General features: G+C 51.7%; 1 long non-coding RNA gene across 1 annotated transcript; it reads left to right on the forward strand.

Moving 5' to 3' along the window:
- The first annotated feature begins 960 nt into the window (after positions 1 to 960).
- LOC119825217 lies at positions 961 to 18,020 on the forward strand. Its single transcript, XR_005287189.1, has 4 exons — positions 961 to 1,013; positions 15,946 to 15,990; positions 16,899 to 17,146; positions 17,917 to 18,020. It is a non-coding gene; the product is annotated as an uncharacterized LOC119825217 (long non-coding RNA).
- The last annotated feature ends 423 nt before the right edge of the window (positions 18,021 to 18,443 follow it).

Below are 18,443 nucleotides of genomic sequence, written 5' to 3' on the forward strand. Positions count from 1 at the left end.
ACACACACACTTTCCCTTTCCCAGGGGAAGAAGAAGTGTTCAAATTTTAAGACAAAGGGAACCACATGAGGCCTTTCCTAGGCTGGCCTGGCTAATCCCAACTTTTTACAACTTTTTACACACGTGCCCCAGCCAGCCTCTTTTGATTTTCATCAGTGTGACATAGCATGAATAATAAAAACCCAGAGACAGATATTGGTGCTCAACCTGAAAACCAGAAAAGAAAGCAGCCAAGCCACTAGAGAAGTCTTACCTCTCCCAAGGCTGGGTGACTGCAGACTAAGCCTCTCCTCCTGTTTTATATTCCCTCTAGTGATGGGATTAAAGGTGCGTGACTCCCTAGTACTGGGATTCAAGGTGTGAGGCACCAGCACCTGGGTTTGCTTCTGCTTGATCTTCTGTAGCCCAGGGTAGCCTTGACTCACTAGGATCCATCTGCCTCTGTCTCCTAAATCCTGGGATTAAAGGCGTGTGCCACCACTGCCTGACCTCTAGTGTCTTAGCTTTGCCCGTCTGATCTTTAGGCAGCTTTATTATTAAGACATAAGTAAAATATTACTACAGTGTGATTCTTGTGAGTCTGTCCCCTGTATCGGCTGTGGGCAAGAGCCACGTGACAATTCCAAGCAAACTCCCAGGATGGGTCCAGGGGCCAGTATAGAGGCTGGGAGGTGCCAGGACCCCGATACTGGTCACCAGTGGATTAACTGTTAGAAGTCCTGATGGTGAGACCAGGGGCTCAGTTAGTTGGATGAACAAGAAGGACCTACACTGCATAGGGGCCAAGACTGGGGCCTGTCTCTGGGACAGCCTGGATGCTAGAGGAGTGGCAAGCAGGGTCAGGGGTTATGTTTGAGTGTGGGGCGGGGGGTGGTGCAGGAAAGAACTTCTGGCCACACTTTGCTAAACTGGCGTGGGCGGGCGGTGCTTTGGATAGTCCTGGAACATACTAACAAGCCCTGATCACTCATCAGAGCAGTCACGCAGCGGCAGTAGGCACAGAGAGGCACGTGGTAAGGTTCCCAAGGCTGAATGGAGTCTGGGGAGTAGAACAGATGCCTGATCCAGAGACATGAATAGATGTGGGGGGTAGTGGGAATGGGGGTGGGGGAGGCTGACAGCTCATGGCTCCCTGATGGTGGCTAGTTCTGCATTGATTGGTTTAGGCTCTGCATTTAAGGCAGGATATCTCTTGATTGTTTGAACATCTTCATTTCATGGGCAACTTCAGTCAGCCTCAGAGGTCCCCAGGGTGTCTGTGTGACTCCAATTTGCCACATTCTGAGTTCCTGGGGCAGCGATCCCACAAGATCCAATTGGGAGCCCCTTTTATAGAGCAAGTAGGAGCCACAGTGTACTGGCTGGAAGGTGAATTGGTGTCACTGAGGAGTGAGAGTAGCGTGATTAATAAAAACCCGGAGGCAGAAATCGGGGTTCAACCTGAAGTTCAGAAAAGCAAAACAGCCAGCCACTGGTTCTCACTTCTACCTCAGTCCGAAACGACGATTCTGCCTCCATGAATCTCAGAATGAGACTGAGCCTGAGAGCCATCTCCTCCTGTCTTATATTCCTCTCTAGGGCTGGGATTAAAGGTGTGCGCATCTACCACCTGGTTTCTGTGGCAACTGGTATGGCCACTGGGATTAAGGTGTGGGCTGCCACTGCCTGGTCTGTAAGGCTGACCACTGGGGGCTGTTTCACTCTCTGATCTTCAGGCAGGCTTTATTTATTAAAACACAGATTAAATACCACTCCAAGGGAGTATGTCAGTGAGTTTAACTGCCCCCTTCAACACAAGAGGGTTTCCTGAAAAATCTGCTTCTGGCTCAAGAAATCCCGTGTGTTTTGTTTTCCTTTTATTTTCTTAATTCATTTTAAATTTCTTGTTATATGTGTGTGTGTACATGTTTGTGTGTGCATAAGTATGCAAATGTGAGTGCAGGCCAGAGGTCAACATGGGGTGTTTTTCTCTATTGCTCTACCTTGTTTTCTGAGACAGGGTCTCCCTCTGAACCCAGAAGTCCCCGTCAGCTAGACTGGCTGGCCAGGGAGCCCAGGGACCTGCCTGTCTGCCTCCCGTGCTGCAGTCCCACCCCCACTTTGGCTCTTGCGTGGGTTCCAGGGATCCACACTCAGGTCGTCAGGCTTGCACAGCAGGTCCTTCACCCACTGAGCTGTCCTGCGGCCCAGTGTTGACTTTCTACAACTGCAGAATGACGCACTTGGCGGCTGGGTCCCCGGGCAGAGTGTTGAACTTGCAAGGTTTTTTCTGAGCCCGGGAGCCATGTCCAGGCGACACCTCACTAGCAAGCCATTACCATGTAGACTGTTGCCGTGCTCTGCTGTGAGCAACCTTGATGGGAGGCAGCCACACACATTTTGAGCAGATGTAACCTTCTGTGAAATATGGCCCCTGAGCTGGCTGAATCTGCATGGAGCCTGGCCACCCCCATGGAGTAAAGGCAGCAGGACATATCTCAGGTAGCTGTATCTTTTGTCTATGATAGCTGCAATCCAGGCTTGGGTGGAGCCAGGCTCATCCTTGGTGTGGAGTGGAGATCTCTCTGCAGCCTCAGGACTCACTCTGACCTCCAAGTGTGCACCGCCACACCAGCCTTCCGCCAGGCTCTCCTACCTGACCCACATTTGTGTACTTCACCCATCCAATTATACAGCCCCACCGTATCCAGACACCTGGAGGAGACAACACACAGGAGAGTCGCAGGGGTTGGGGTTCTAGGAGTCACCTTAAACTGTTACAAACCTTGCTTTCCTGGGCTGGGGCCTGAGTCTGCCCTGTGAGTAAAGAGTTAAGCTTATGGGGTGAGTGACTGGGCAGGAGTAGAGAAGGGAAGATTTTCAGCCAACCGTGGTCTTCTGAGAACCAGGGCCCATGCCTGACTCCTTTCTGAAGAGTTGTCATGGCAACCTATGCTCGGGTACCAGTTATGCTTTCAAGGCCCACCTGTGTGAGGATGGTCTGTCTGTCCCCATTGTCAGAGTCTGGGTAAAGCTGCAGTGACGGGGGCTGGGTGATATAATGGTTAGGGCTAATTGCTTAACTTGACCAAATCCAGAGTTACCTGGGAAGAAGTCTCTGAGAATATCTGAGGGAGCATCTTGTTTGTTAACGGAAAACCTGCCCACTGTGAGTGGCACCATTCCCCAGGCATTTATCATTGACTTTTAATAGACTGAGCTCTTTAAGTTTGTGTGTGTCACAGCTGTGTGCGAACTTTTCTCTGCATTCAAGTTTCCCATCTTCCCAAAGACACTGCCCATCCCAAGAATCCACTTAACTGACTTATGTGTGAAAATTACTATGGGGCTCAGGCTGGTAGAATGCTTACCTAGCATGCGCCGAGACCCAGGTTCTATCCCTAGCACAATAATAATAATAATAATAATTATTATTATTATTAATAATAATAATAATAAAGTTTTTTGTCTGATAAATCAGAATCTAGAGGTCTGATTTAGTTCATAGTCACCACTGCCAGCCAGAGAACCATCCACACCCCCTGGTTCTGGGTGGCCTGGCTGGCCTCCTGGAAGGGAGTGGCAAGTCAGGCTTCATTGGGGCAAGGCCCAGGGATGCCTGGGTAGACTGATATTTTCACTGTGTGGGACCCTGCAGTCCCATGGCAGAACCCAAGGCTGCGTGTTAGTTCTGGGAGGTCCTGACCCCTGGCCTGTGGCCTCAGGGTTATCTGTTGCTTTTCTTCTCTTCCCTGGATAACAGCTTTGCCATTGATCCTGTACTGGGTTTATTTTGCTGGAAAAGGGTCAAATTCCAGTGTTCGTGGGCCTGCGTGTACCCCAGGACAGCCGGTCTGGCTGCTTCCCAGGGTTTGAGCTGGAAGCGGACCCTGGCCAGACCACGCGCAGCCTGATGCGGCCTTGCTCATTCCTATGGCAGGGCAGAGGTGATTGTGCCTGTCTGAGGAAGCAGGTCCCTGTCAGCAGAATTTTGCAGCCCCTTTCCTTTGAAAGCCAAAAAGAAAGTCTCTTCACGTTTCTACACAACGTTTCTCTCTGGTAACATCATCATAGCTTCATGGTTGCGGAGCTGGGGGACAGGGGTGCAGGGAGGGCGCAGAGGGGGGGCACTAAAGAAAAATGGAGACAGTCCAGTTGGTCTAGTGCTTGCTGTGCAAACATGAGGGTCTGTGTTTGAGCCCCGGCACCCACGCAAAAGTGTTTGGTGGGGTACACGCTTGTAACCTCAGCACTGGGGAAGCAGAGACAGGAAGATGCCTAGGGCTGATTAGACAGTCAGTCTCACCAAATCCAGGTTCAGTGAGAGATATTGACCTTGGTGGCCATTTGGTCACACATGTGTTCCTCGGGCATCACTACAATATTGCAAAGGCGGTGAGTGTCCCTGTTCATCTGTCACCCTGAGGACACCTAAAGCCTACATACTGCTCTAGGGAGGACTTTTTTCTGTCCTGCCCGTCACCCGACATCTCTGAGCAGGTGTGGAAGGCACGAGGCCAGGAACACTACTAATGGAGAAAGTGTCGCTCTGGGGTGAACAGGCACTGCTGACCCCTTATTTTCAATCCATGGATGAGACAATGGGGGATCTTGTTCCCATCCATTAGGAGAAGTCAGGAGTCCTAGCAAGAGGCTCTTGGAGCAAAGATATATAGGGCAGGTCCTGCCTGGCTTCAGATAACCCTGGTCAGTCCCACCCTGCCTCTAGCTAGGGTGGCCAGCGTGACTCCGGTGTCTTTGGCTGTGCTGTGAGGGTGGCCTAACTTTTCCATGTCACTGAGGGGGATAATGTGGCCATTGGATACCTCTGGCTCACAAGCCAAGCGATGACTTTTGCCTGTGCTCCTGCGTGACTGTAGATGGGGCATGTTTATATACTTGTCGGGAAGCTCCACAGATGGAGGGCTACATCTCAGTGTCCTTCAAAGCAGGGCCTTGTGTGGTGGCAAGCACAAGCTGGCTCTGATCAAGTTGGTCTTCTTTGTCCTTGTGACTCACTCAGGGAAGAGCCACTTTGGGTGTGACAGTACCTGCCTGTGACCCCAGGGGAGGTAGGAGGGTCTCTGCGAGTTTGAGGGTAGCCTGGTCTATACAGCAAGTTCCAGACCAGCCAGGGCTATATTCTGAGGTGCTGGCCTAAAGCTAGCTAACAGCCCTGGCTGCCAGTTTCCCTCCTGAGCACCGGGGTTGTGGTAGGGACCAAAATAAGCTTCTGTCAGGTGGCAGCTCAATCTGCAGCAAAGATGAAAGCCATCAGAACCAAGGTGGGCAGGGGAGGCCATGTGGCCTTGGGGGCCACACAGAGGCTGCCTCCTGTCTGTGGAGGGGCCTTTAGAATACTGGTAGGGATATTGGGAGGACACACACACAGGCCAGGGTCAGGAGATTCACCTGTCATGGCAGCCATTTGACCAGCTGCAGCCTACAGACAGGACAGGGCTGGGACTAGTGCAGAGCGCATGCTGACAACCCAGCCTGAGAAGGCCTGTGGTGCTGAGCTGCCTTTGGGATGCGTGCTGGCTGTGGGGCCGGTTGTCTCTGTGACCTACGATGTGTATGCCACATGGCTCCTCCTCTTTGCACCTGCCTTGAACACCATGGACACACTAGGAGCCATCAAGAAATCCCTGAGACCACAGCCCTCACAGCAGCCCTGCTGGGCCCCAGCACAATCTCCAGTTTGAAAGCAGATTGCCGGACATTGCCTGGCCAGGCCATGTTGCTGAGTCACAGCGAGACCTGACCACAGGACATGTTTGAAATTCCAGGACTGCCTCCACAGTGGCAAGCCTTCTTGCCCTGCGGCAGGTCCAGCTTCACCGGGTCCATAATTCCAGCCTTGCAGGACGAGAAGTCCCTGGGGACAGGAGACATGGGAATGGAGACCGGAGGCATGGACTAGAGGTCCCAGGCTGAGCAACTTTGCTCTCCTCCTCAAGGACTGTAGGCAGCAGGGCACTCTGTGGTCCCCATCTGCACCAAGTAGAGAGGCAGGCATTAGTGGCAAGAGACGTGTTCAGAGCTCCAAGCCCTCACTACTTACTGAGGTGTGGATCTTCCTAGAGATGAAAATGTTTCGATGTTGCAATTCATGTTCTTGGCTTAAGATTTTAAAACATGAAAGAGGACCCCAAGAGATGGCTCAACAGGCAAGGGAGCCTTTTACCACACCTGCCTATTTGAGCGTGTGTGTTGTGTATGTGTCTGCTAGTGAGCACACATGTTCTTGTATGTGTGGACATTCGCATGGAGGCCAGAGGGCAATGCCAGGAGTATCTACAAGGTGTTCTCCACTTTAATTTTTTTTTTTTTTTTTGGTTTTTCGAGACAGGGTTTCCCTGTAGTTTCTAGAGCCTGTCCTGGAACTAGCTCTTGTAGACCAGGCTGGCCTCGAACTCAGAGATCCGCCTGCCTCTGCCTCCCGAGTGCTGGGATTAAAGGCGTGCGCCACCGCCGCCCGGCTCCACTTTAATTTTTGAGACAGGGTCGTTCACTGATTTCTGACTCACTCAGTCTCAAGGATCCTTCTGTCTGTTCCCTAGCACTGGAATTACGGATATGCACCCTGCACACAGCCTCTCCATGGATGCTAACATCTGAACTTGGGGCCTGATGCCTCTGCAGCAATCCCTTGGCTCGGCCACCATCCTCAACAACTCAAACACCAAGTATCAGTGAAAAGCAGAGAGGAGAGTCGTTCTGTGTGGCCACACTGGGAAGAGGGACAAATGTCCAGAGACTCCCGAGTCTGTCCTCGGGGGTCCGGACATGAGGTTCAGGGTTAAGCAGGGGCAGGAGGTGTGCAGAGCTAAGCAGTCCTGGTCAGGGTGTGGTCCTGCCCGTCACTGACCCATCACTGTCAGCTCCAGGCTCTCCTGCAAGGCGGTCTGACAAGTTCTCAGAACTCTGAGATCTCTCTGGGAGACAGGCTCCCCTCTGGCTGGCACCAGGCTTCAGCCTTTCTCTTCCCCAGCGTGAGACTCCTGGGAAAATTCCAGGGCCCTGGGGTCCATTGTCCCCAAATTCTGATGGCCAAAGGGCAAGCACCTATGTCTCTCACATCTCCCTCTAGAATCTTTCACTTCTGCCAGGATGGTGACACTAGACCAGATTTGACATCTTCTGCTTCCTCCCACAGCAAGGCGAGAGGGCACATGCTAACTGGGTGCTTGCACACCCCACCAGAGGAAACTGGTCCGCACACACAGATCATCTGCCCGGCCTCAGGCCCACAGCCTGGCAGGAAGTCAATGTTCTCCAGGGAGGTAGCCAGGCGCAGAGCCGGTTTCTCTCTACAGGACACAGCCCCCATCTGGGGAGTACGCGTAAGGCTCCGCTGGGGTCATGGGACCCATGACAGCTCACCTCCTAAGTCAAGCACTGTTAGTGATGGCTAGGTGCTCAGGGTTCCAGATGGCAGGGAGGAAAGCCCGTGTTGTCAAGGAGCTGTTGGTGAGGTTGCATCCGTGCACTCTCCAGGAGCCGTGAAGCCGCGCCCTGGTTGGATGGAGTCTCTAGGACCTCGGGAGATGGAGAAGTGGATGGGGTCCAGAAATGGAGCCCTGGATTCCATGGAAGGAATTGTGTCTCGATCAGAACCTCTTTTGATTTTTAGTGTTGAGGATTGAACTTAGGGCTTCACGTGCTAAGCAAGTACCATACCGTGGAGCTACAGAGACAGGGCCGCTTTCAGTTGTCCAGGCTGGTGTTGAACTGGTGGTCTTCCAGCATTGGGAGGAGGTTCACAGAGGTGACACAGCAGACGAGAGAATGAGAGGCCAAGCTGGGGTGCAGCCTGCCTCCATGATGTTAGCAATGGGCAGGGGAGGGCCTTGAATCTGGGCCCCTCCTCTGCTGCTAGTCTAGAAGTTTCTGCCTGGAGTCTAACATGACTCTCACATCTTCTGCTGCTGGTTCAGTACAAAGTCCTTCCAGGGCAGGTGAAGAGGAACACAGAATCCAGCCAGTGCTGCAGCTGTTCATGAGGTTGGGGGCAGCTATGGGAGTTGGGCAGGCAGGTGCAGCAAGGACCTCCAACCCCAATGTAGGCGTTGACCTCTGCCAGTGCAGCAGGCCCACCCCTAAAGCTGTTCCAAGGAGGCCCAGGAAGGAACAGGACCCTTTGTCCCTCAGACAGCTCCTAAGTCCCCAGGCCCAGGTCAGGCATAGAAAGTAGAGCTTCCAAATGGAAGGAAGGCCCAAACCTCCTGAGTGATGTCGGAAGACGCCAGGCCTGCCCACAGCTGTAGACGTTCTGATTTCTGGACTCATATAATGTTCTTAGGGTGGGGTAGGACATGGATTCTGTCATCATACTTCCTGTGAAAACAGGAAGTTTGGGAGTCAGTAGTAGGAGTGGGGGAAGGGAAGAGAGACTGTACTGGATGAGTTTAAGTTGGGGCAACCCCCAAGGTCCAGGCTAGAAGGAGTAGCTACCCCAAGACTCCAGAGTATAGGGTTAGTCTGGGAATTGCTGGCTTTGCCTAGCCACACAATCCCAGGCTCTGGGCCCTTGGCCTATTGGTCCCTGCTATCCCATGGATCCTGGGGAGGTAGGTATGTCATCAGCTTAGAACTGAATGATCTAGTCACAGTATACTCAAGAAGACTTGTTCGCCTCCTCTGGTCCTCAGTTTCCCTTTTGTAACTGCTTTGAGGAGTGGTTAGAAGTGATTGTGGCCATGACTGTGTGAACCATGAATCTGCAGGCACTGCCTTCTCTCCAAGGGCCCTTGCTCAATTGCCAGCCTTGGAAGTCATGCCTTCAGTCACATTCCCAAACCACCTCGGATCCTCGCCTGCTGGAGCTTTGTCAGGAAAAAGGGGGTGTTGGTAGCCTCTCCCCATGACTCCTGCCTGAAACTTAAGACCGGAGTGAGCAGGGCTGCAGTGCAGCTACCCCAGGACCCAAGGCTCACCTTCCTCAGCTCTTCCCTCAGTCCCTCTTTGCCCCCAGCTTCCTCCCTGCACCCCTGCCCCCCACTTCCCTTCCTTTTGGGGTGAAAGGAGCAACTGCCTTTCTGTGCGCTTCTATTTCTGCACCTTCCGCTTCCTGCAGAAAGTTCTGGAATCCACAAGGCCAGCTGGCCCTGAGGGCAGGATGTGGGGGGGGGGGCCTCAGATTTCCTTTTCTCTAGCAGCCTGCTGCATGGCTGTGTGTTTCACGGAGGTAAACTTTCACTGTCATGTGCATTGATCTCCTCCTGTGTGCAGGCTGTGGGCTCTGAGGATGCACCACAGGACAGAGACAGACACCCACACAGTCTCTTGCAAGCAGCCTTCTAGGGAGGCTTTGCTCTGCCACAGCTTTCCAGGCAAAGGACAGATAGATTAGCAAGCTATGCAAAGGGAACAACCGAGGCAGGGCAGGTCCTCACAGGCAGTGCTGCTGGACCCGGGACTCAGCTCAGCTGGTGGATTGTTCACCTAGCCACGGGTGAAGCTACCCCGGGTTCCATCTCCAGCACTGCGTAAACCATGTTTGGTGTTGCATATATGTCTCCCAGCACTTAGAGGGTGGGGGCAGAGTTCAAAGTCTTCCTCGGCTACCTAGAGAAGTCAAGGGCAGCCTGGGCTACATGGGTCTCTCACAAAAAAAAAAAAGAAAAAGAAAAAAAAGAAAGAAACTCATATAGGTGGGACGCAGGGCTCTTCCGTTTTATACCCTCTTGAAAGTGTGAAGTGTGTATGAAGGAGACACAGAGAGGAGGGGGAGGGAGACATGGCTGGTGCGGCTGACGAAGTTTCTGGAAATCCCAATTGTTTTTGAGCCACTCGGCATTCCAGGGTTTGGGTGGGAATCATTGCAACACCTGCGGCCTCAGGGCCCAGGTAAGACAGGGCAGGTGTTGGGAGGGGACCCCTTTGTCATCATTGTGATTTGAAGGGTGGGGCTGGGCCTGCCTGGCCTCTGTCCCACACAGGGCAGTGCTGTGGTCCCCAAGAGCAGGTGCAGAGCCAGCCCAGTGAGCAGGAGCAACAGCCACCTCCGGGCATGTGCAGGAGTCAGAGCTGGGGACCCCCCTGGGGGAGGGGCCTGAATCTCTGTCTCTGCTGCCTGCCAGACGGGAATCAACCCCTTTCCTTCCTTCTCCACTTGCTCTCTTGAAAGCAGCTCTGGTTGTTTTGTTGAATCTGAACTTCATTGAGTGATAATTTCCCTCGGTTTAAAGATTAACTTCTAAGGACTGGAATGCTTGCGGTATAAGCATGGGGACCTGAATTCAGATCTCCAGAAACCAAGTAAAATGCCAGGTGTAGAAGGGCCATTCTCAGTGTGATCTTTGGAGTGAACGCAGATAATCCTTCTGGAAGCCAGGAGCAGTCTGGATACTCAGTGCCCACATGTCAGCAGCTTCTGGATCTTAGTGGTTTGTAGGAGCTTTTTGCATATGAAGGATACATTTGTCCTTCCTAGTTTGTGATAGCTTCTCCATGTCTTTGAAAAATTTTTCTGTCACAGTAAAGAAGTGTGTGAGCCTATCTTAGACTTCTTTTCTTTATGGCTAGAATTTTTTCCCCTCTAAGCTGAAAGTTTCTTTTTTCTATATGTTTTCTTATATATTTCTTTATTTGTGGAGCATGAATGCCAAGATTGGTGGCGGGCAACTTTATCCACTGAGCTATATCATCAATTCCAAAATATCCATTAACTGTTTCTTCTATGCAGTGGGGCCCTGCATCACTTGGCTTGGGCATGTAGACTGTCCCTATAGGGAAAAGTGGCAGTCTGTGTTCCCCTGGGGCCATGTCTGTTCTCTGGTGACAAGCTAACTGGCTGTGAGAACATGAAGAGCAGGAAGGGCCTGTGGACTGCCCAACTCTGAACTCTGCGAGTGTTCTTACAGAACTGGGCAGAGGGACCTTGTCCCACACCTGTTGGTGTCCAGATTCCTGTTCCCCTCTCACGGAAGCATGAGAAGGTCATCCAGCCGGTGGAAGCAGAAGGTCCTCTTTACACACAGGTTAGGGCTGAGAGCTCTGTCTATGGGAGGCTTGCAGGGACTCTGCATGGACACACACCTGGGACCTCATTTGTGTCTGGAGACAGGTGAATTGCAGGAAACACCTACTGCTAGCATGGTTCCACGTTCTGTGGTTACATGCATGTCTCTGTATGCTTTCATCCACTCAGGAATGGAGAGACTTGACAGTATGAATCAAGGAGACATGGGTGTGTGGTATGAGCTCTGTCCTTGGGAAGGAGGTCAGGCCAGCAGAGGACAGGACTGGGGGTGGGGACAGGTCTGCTCACATAGGGACATTTGCAGGAGGGCTCTGGCTGAAGCAGCTGCCAACGTTGGGGACCGTGTTCCAGTGCCTGTGTTGGCAGCTCTGGCCTTCCTTCCATACTGCAGGAGGGTAGGGAGCAATGCCGCCCAGGAGGCAGGTGGCTGTAAGCCAGATGATAGGGAGACATGGACAGACCCAGGACTGAGGCCAAAAGGACATGGTGCAGGACAGGCTGAGGGTAGGAGGGTGTCCGAGTCATGTCAAAGCCACACAATCAACCCAAAGGAAAAGTTCTAGACTGATCACCTCATGGGTAAATCCTAACACTCGAGGAAGGATTCACACCAGGGTTTTTTGGTTTATTCCAGAACGCCTCCTCGTCCATTCGGCAAAGTTGCCACCTCTCTGACACCACAAGAAAAGTGAAGTACACACCGAAACACTTCTTGTCAGGCTGGGTGTTTAAGAAGGCGGGAGAAATGGCTCAGTGAGTAAAGCTGCTTGCAGCCAGGACTGTGACCTGAGCTCAGTCCACAGAACCCACACAATGGAAGAAGAGAAGACTCCTTCCTGCAAGGTGTCCTCTGACCTCCACACCTGTGCCCCAGAACTTACCACACACACACACACACACACACACACACATCACGTTACATCACATCACACACACACACACCACATACACACCCACATACATCACACACACATCACATCACACACACCACATCACATCACACACACACCACATTACATCACATCACACACACCACATACACACCCACATACATCACACACATCAACACACACACGCATCACAACCATACACACATATATGCACACTTACACATACACACATCACATAACACACATCACATCTACACTCACCCACATCACATACACACGCATCATACACACATATACCACACCACACACACCTCAGATCACATCACATAACACACATATCCACACTTACATACATAAACACACATCATATTCATACACATCACATCCGTATACATCACATCACATAGACATAAACACACACCACACACATATATCATACCACATGCATCTCATCACATAACACACATCACATCTACACCCACCCACATCACATCACATGCACACACATATCCACACCTACACACATCACATCACATACACACCATACACACATACCACATCATATATACATGCACATCACATCAATACACACATCATATCATATACAACACACACATCTTACCACATATATACATCATATCATACAACATGTACGCATACCATATACACACACATCGCATCACATATACACACATATCACATCACACACACATCACATGATATATACACATCATATCACACATACAAATCACATTATAACACATACGTGCACATAAGACACACACATATCACATTATACAGCATCACATTTCACGCATATCACATCATACACACATACACATCATGTTACATCACACATACATGCAGAGGAGACTGCAGGCTAGCTATCTCTAATCCCCAGAATTATAAACCAGTGACTTCACGGCCAGGTCCCAACAGAAAAAGCACAGACCAGTGTGCAGAGGACGATGCCAGACCAGGGACAGCAGTGGCTCACAGCAGGGACACAGGCTGTGCTGGATCCAGGGCTCCACTACACAGGCTATGAAGTCAGGTCCTGTATACAGAGTATGGACACAGGTGAGGGTCCCAGAGCAATCAGAGGTGCCTGGGGACCATGCAGCTAAGACCTGGTGCGGGGAGCTCACCTCTACCACCCAGGATGACTCCCGTTAGAAGGCCTGCATGCCAGACAGTTCTGTCAATACTTCCTGACAGCTCCCCGACCTCAACCCACCCATGGTTTCATCATCCAGCCCCACGCAGATCAGAGGTACCAAGGCCCACACCTGTAAACACAGGCCCCACACAGATGCCCACAGTAGGCCCAGGTGCTTACATGTTCTCACATGTATTCACGACCCCACACAGGCACTCGTGGTATACACAGAGTACAAACTCGAAAACATGCCTGCACGCACTTGCACACATGGTCATACACCCACATGCACACACACTGCCCCAAACAACCCGAGACAGGGGCTATACCAGCCACGTGCCTTGATGCTAACCAAACTAACCAGTTGAGACTTGCTTAATTGCTGTTGGTGGGAGGAGTCAGCAGCAGCCAAGGATGCCTGCCAGCATGTGGGTGGGTGCCCTCCAGCCCCTTGCTGCTTGGTAACCAAACCCAAGCCTGGCCTCAGGAATGCCGAGCAGAGGAGAGAAAAGGAAGAATGCCCACACCCTATAATTTAAACATGTCCTTGTGGCACACAGCCTGCTCGGCCTTGTCAGTGCCAGGCCTCCTGTGGGCACGTGAAAGGCTGCTGGCTGAGAGGCCGGTGGGCATGGCCGTCAGGCAGGGGCACCCTGGCTTCCTAGCCCTGCTACAGCCACATTCTGGCTTCCTCCCTGCTCCTCAGGTTTGATCTGCAGCTGGGCCCTGCTGAGGCCGCAGGGTGGCATCCTCCTGCTCTCTCCTCATGCCCTGCAGCCCACTCAGGTCATCTGAGGACTCTGTCAGCTTACACCTACTGCCAGCCCCGAGGGTAGCACAGGCTCCTGTGACCTGCTGTGAGCTCAGGCTGCTTGTCCCCTGGTCCCTGTGACTCCTCAGCCTTGGATGACCCGAAGTGAAGTTCCTACCCTTTAGCAAGCCCACCGTTTCCCTCTTCCCCTCTGGTTTTTGCAATGTGATTTCTGCTTTCACTAGCCCTCACCCTCAACATCTTGACCCCCAGGATGCAGGTCGAGCCTACTGAGCCCTGTTGGCATCCTGAGTGAGGATTTGGGTGGGTGTCAATTTCCTGGGGCAGGACATCACAAGTGGCGGGATAGGTGATTTCCCAAACCTACCTGACCCCCATCTGTCAGGCCACACTTTGACCAGAGTGTATTCATAGATCACAAGGTAGGGCCCTGTCTTTGTCTGTGTTTAATCTATGAAAGGGCTCCAATTATGAACATGTGATACACCCTCCCTCAAGGTCCACATGTCCCCTGGAGGCCCATCTCTCACCACCAACACCCCTTCCCGTGTGTTCTTGCATGAATCACGCTATTGCCTACCCTACGGCCTTTGCACAACTGCCCCTTTAATTCTGTCCTCCAATGGGAAGTTGCCCTCGAGAGTTATGGCCTGGAGAGAGTCTTCCAGATGTGCATCTTCCATCGTTCCACAGTACTGCCCACCTCTTTCCGGGACAGATCACTTTTTAGTTTAGTTTAGTTGTTTTTCCCAATTGCATTCTTTGCTAAACACTGGGTTCAGGTTTTATCCTCTGCAGTTATACTGCTCCATGTTCCTACAGCTGGACATAGCAAAGTTGTCCCATAGATGCTAATGGCTTGAGCACAGGAAGAAGGGGCCAACCTAGTACCTGGAGTGGCGTGGTATTCACAGCCTGGGGGTGTAAGTTTCAGAGGCAGGAGTGCTGTGCTGGAGCAGAAGGTCCTCTGTTGAGCTATATATACATATATACATATCGCTATATATAATGCCACCAGAAGCAATTTAGTGTGCGTCTTTGGATAAAGATGAATATAGATTTTCTGCAGGAATATATCCAAATAAACTACTGGGTCTGGGTGATCATGTGCTTACGTTGAGCAGAGCCTGCAAAAGCATGTCATAGAGGTAAGTGTGTGCACGGGCATGTACATGAAGGTGAGGCCATAGATGAACTATGGGCATTGTTCCTAAGATACTGTCCACCTTGTGTTTTGAGGCAGGGCCTCTCACTGGCCTGGAGCTTGTTACTAAGCTATCCTGGTTATCTAGATAGCCCCAGGTTCCCTCTTGTTCCTGCCTCTTAAGTGCTGGCATCTCAAGTGCAGGCCGCGGTGCCTGGTTTTTCACACAGGTTCCAGGAACCAAACTCGAGTTCCCGTGTTTGTGTTTTGTTGACTGAACTGTGTCCCCCGCCCCATGTCCTAAGGTTTGTAGCAAGTCACACACTGTCAGCGCTGGGTGGATGTGACAGGCACACTGATTCCCTCCAGCACTGCCTTCTGCTTCTGCTTTAGCCACTCCAAGGACTGTCATACACTAACTCCCCGTGTTACTGTTCAGTCCATTTCCCTGATGACCAACTTGTAAGACCGGCACCTCTTGAAACGTTCATCGCCAAACACAATGTCCTCCCTAAAGAAAAGGCCACATCTGTCACAGTGACTTGTTGAAAGGATGACTGACGTGAGGGGACCCTCTGAGATGGTATGTGCCTGGTGTTTGCCGGGCTGTGTCCCTACTTTCCCCACTGAAGACATCTCAAGCCTGGGATTCTTCACAGTTCTGGAAAGGGGACGTTATTAGCATTCCATGTGGTCCTCAACAATCCTGTGCACTATTTAAGAAAGAATTACCAGTGAGCCTGGTGGCACAGGCCTGTCATCCCAGATGTGAGAGAGACTGAGGTAGGAGGATCACTAGTTCAAGGCCAGCATGGGCAACTTAGTGAGACCCTTTCCCTAAATAAGCAGTGGGCTGAGGCTCAGCGGTAGAGGCCTTTGCCTAGCATGTCCCAGGTCTTTGGTTCCATCTGTTCAAATACTCACAGGAAACTGTCACCCCTTAACCACCTGCTTAGCGACTATCACCCTTCAGTTTCTTCCCAGACCTCATTTGGACCCACCATCTCTTGGCAGCTGAACGTCACACAGGCTGCAGACCAAGGGGCTGTTCCTCTCCAGGTGAGAACACACAGTTGGTCCTGCTCTACTTGTTGAAAGATCCTGCCACATGCCAGTCACTGCATGTGACCTGCGCCTTTAGGTCTTTGTTCCCACAAATGAAATGAATGTTGCAGCAATGCCAGCATGTTTGAAACGCCACTGTCCTGAAACTACCCATCTCTCTGTACTGGCCACCTGTCTTTTACTTTGTTTGGGTTTGGGGTTTGGTTATGTTTTGTTTTGGGTTTTATTTGGTTTTGATTTTTCAAGACAGGGTTTCCCTGGGTGGCCCTGGCTGTCCTGGAACTCACTCTGTAGACCAGGCTGGCCTCAAACTCACAGAGATGGGATGTTTGTTTTTGAGAAAGTCTCATATCATCCAGGGTGGCCTCAGAGTTATTATGTAGAGGAGAATGGCTTTGAACTCCTGACCCTCCTGTTTCTACTTCCCGAGCACTGGGGTGACAGGCCTGTGCCATCATTCCTAGTTCCATGCAGGGATGGGGATGGAATCCAGACCTACCATGTTCTATGTAAGCACTGTCCCAACTCAGTCACATCCACAGCCAAGTAAAGGCATGACCTAGGCTCAGCTTGACTCTCTTGCCTCCCAAGCATTGGGGTGACAGGTGATGCCTGTCCCTCCCCAACTTTGTCCTTTGTCATAAAGATTGTTTATGTTCTAGTCTCTTTGGAATTTCCTCTGGAATCAGGAGCCCCTCATCAGTGTCCAGCAAGAGGGACTTCACCAGGAAAATACAGGAATGAGGCAAAGCACACTCAGGAAAGAGCCATTGCCTTGTCAGCCGGCGCTCTCATGCTTCTCATGGCTGCCATGCCCAGACCGTGGGATGCAGAGCTGAACAGATCTGTGCTGTTCACACAGATCTACATAGGGTTAGATCCTTTTCTGGTCCGTTCCACAGGTGATGAATGGAATCTCAGAGTGCAAAGACCACCACATTGGCCCAGGCCTGTGTAGGGGGAGCCCACTCATCCATGGACATTCTCAGCACCTACTGTGCACCAGGCAGAGTCATCATGCCACTGTCCTCGTCCCCAACCTCCCATGTATGCTCCAGCTGCCACAGGACAGGAGTTGAGAGACGGGGAAAGAAGGGAAACTTCAGGCTGGAAGATTACAAGCAAAGATCTCGGGACATGAGAGGACATGGTGCGTGTGCATAGGGACCTCGAGAAGATGAAGGAGACCAGAGTTGGAGAAGAGGGCAAGGAAGGTGGAAGGGGCAATCCTGGATGAGGCATGGCAGCTCTCTGCTTGGAAGTGCCATGGCTGCCAGAGGCCAGGAGGGAAGTGGGAGAAAGCTCCAAAAGGGGCTGCCCGTCCCACTGGGAGTGACAGTGGTCTGCCTATGGCAGGGACAGGTGATGGGCTGCAGAGATCGCGAGAACACAGACAGTAGGGTGCAAACGGGAACCTGTAAACAGGGTATTGGAGGACAGAGGAGACTCAGGGTGGGGACAAGGAGTCAGAAGCAAACAATCCGAACACTGAAGACAGCTGCAGAGACCACACGTGCACCAGGTCAGCTGCTAGTGCAGAGCCAGGGGTACTGAACCCAAGTCAACACAAATGGATGATAGGGACCTCGTTTGCATTGGATGGTGGGCAGACTTAGTGCAGTCACCTCCCTGGTCACACTGCATACAGCACACATGCGTATTCTGTGAGCTTCACACATGTGTACAAGTGGGCTGGTAAACAGATGGGTGGATAGACAGCTAGCATGGTTGGATGGGTAAATGTTCAGATGGATGGATGGGTGGGTGGATAGAAGGATATATGGATGGGGTGGATGGATGGATGGGTGGGTGGGTGAGTGAGTGGGTGGGTGGATGAATAGATAGATGGGTGAATTTCCATTCACAAGTGCTGAGTCATTTTCATTTGGAAATGACTTTCTGTTATTTCATGTATTTTAGCCTGCCTGTTGCCACATGGCTGAAACACATCCTCACAGCTGGTCACTCCTGAGATGAGCTAACCCTCTCCATGCACATGCATGTAAAAAATGGGCTATATCCTTTTTTTGTGTGGGGAGGGTGTCTTTTCTCTTTGGAAAGGTGCTGAATGAGTATATGCGCTTCCCCAGGAGCTGGGCCCCACACTCAGACCAAGCCCGTACAAAAGTGAATAGAGATTGTCTGTGGACTGCCTGTGTAGACAGCCCTGTCCTATCCAGTGCTGCCTTGCTTCTATTCCTAGCCGTGACCCCCAAGGTCAGATAAGACAAGCTTTCCCAGTCTTGGCTCTCCATTGCCTTGGCTCAGTAGGCCTGGCTGTGCAGGGGACCCTGTGTTTGGAAGGTCCCGGTGCATTTCTGCCTACTGGGTCTGCCTGGTAGACTTGAACTTGATGCCTTTTGGAGTCAGGTGTTGCCGTTGTATGCTGGGCCCTGCCTGTTGCCTGGCATTGCTGCCCAGGCCACCTCCTTCTACAGGGAGAAGAG

The sequence above is a fragment of the Arvicola amphibius genome, chromosome 1 (genome assembly GCF_903992535.2).
Source record: "Arvicola amphibius chromosome 1, mArvAmp1.2, whole genome shotgun sequence".
NCBI classification, from domain to species: Eukaryota; Metazoa; Chordata; class Mammalia; order Rodentia; family Cricetidae; genus Arvicola; species Arvicola amphibius.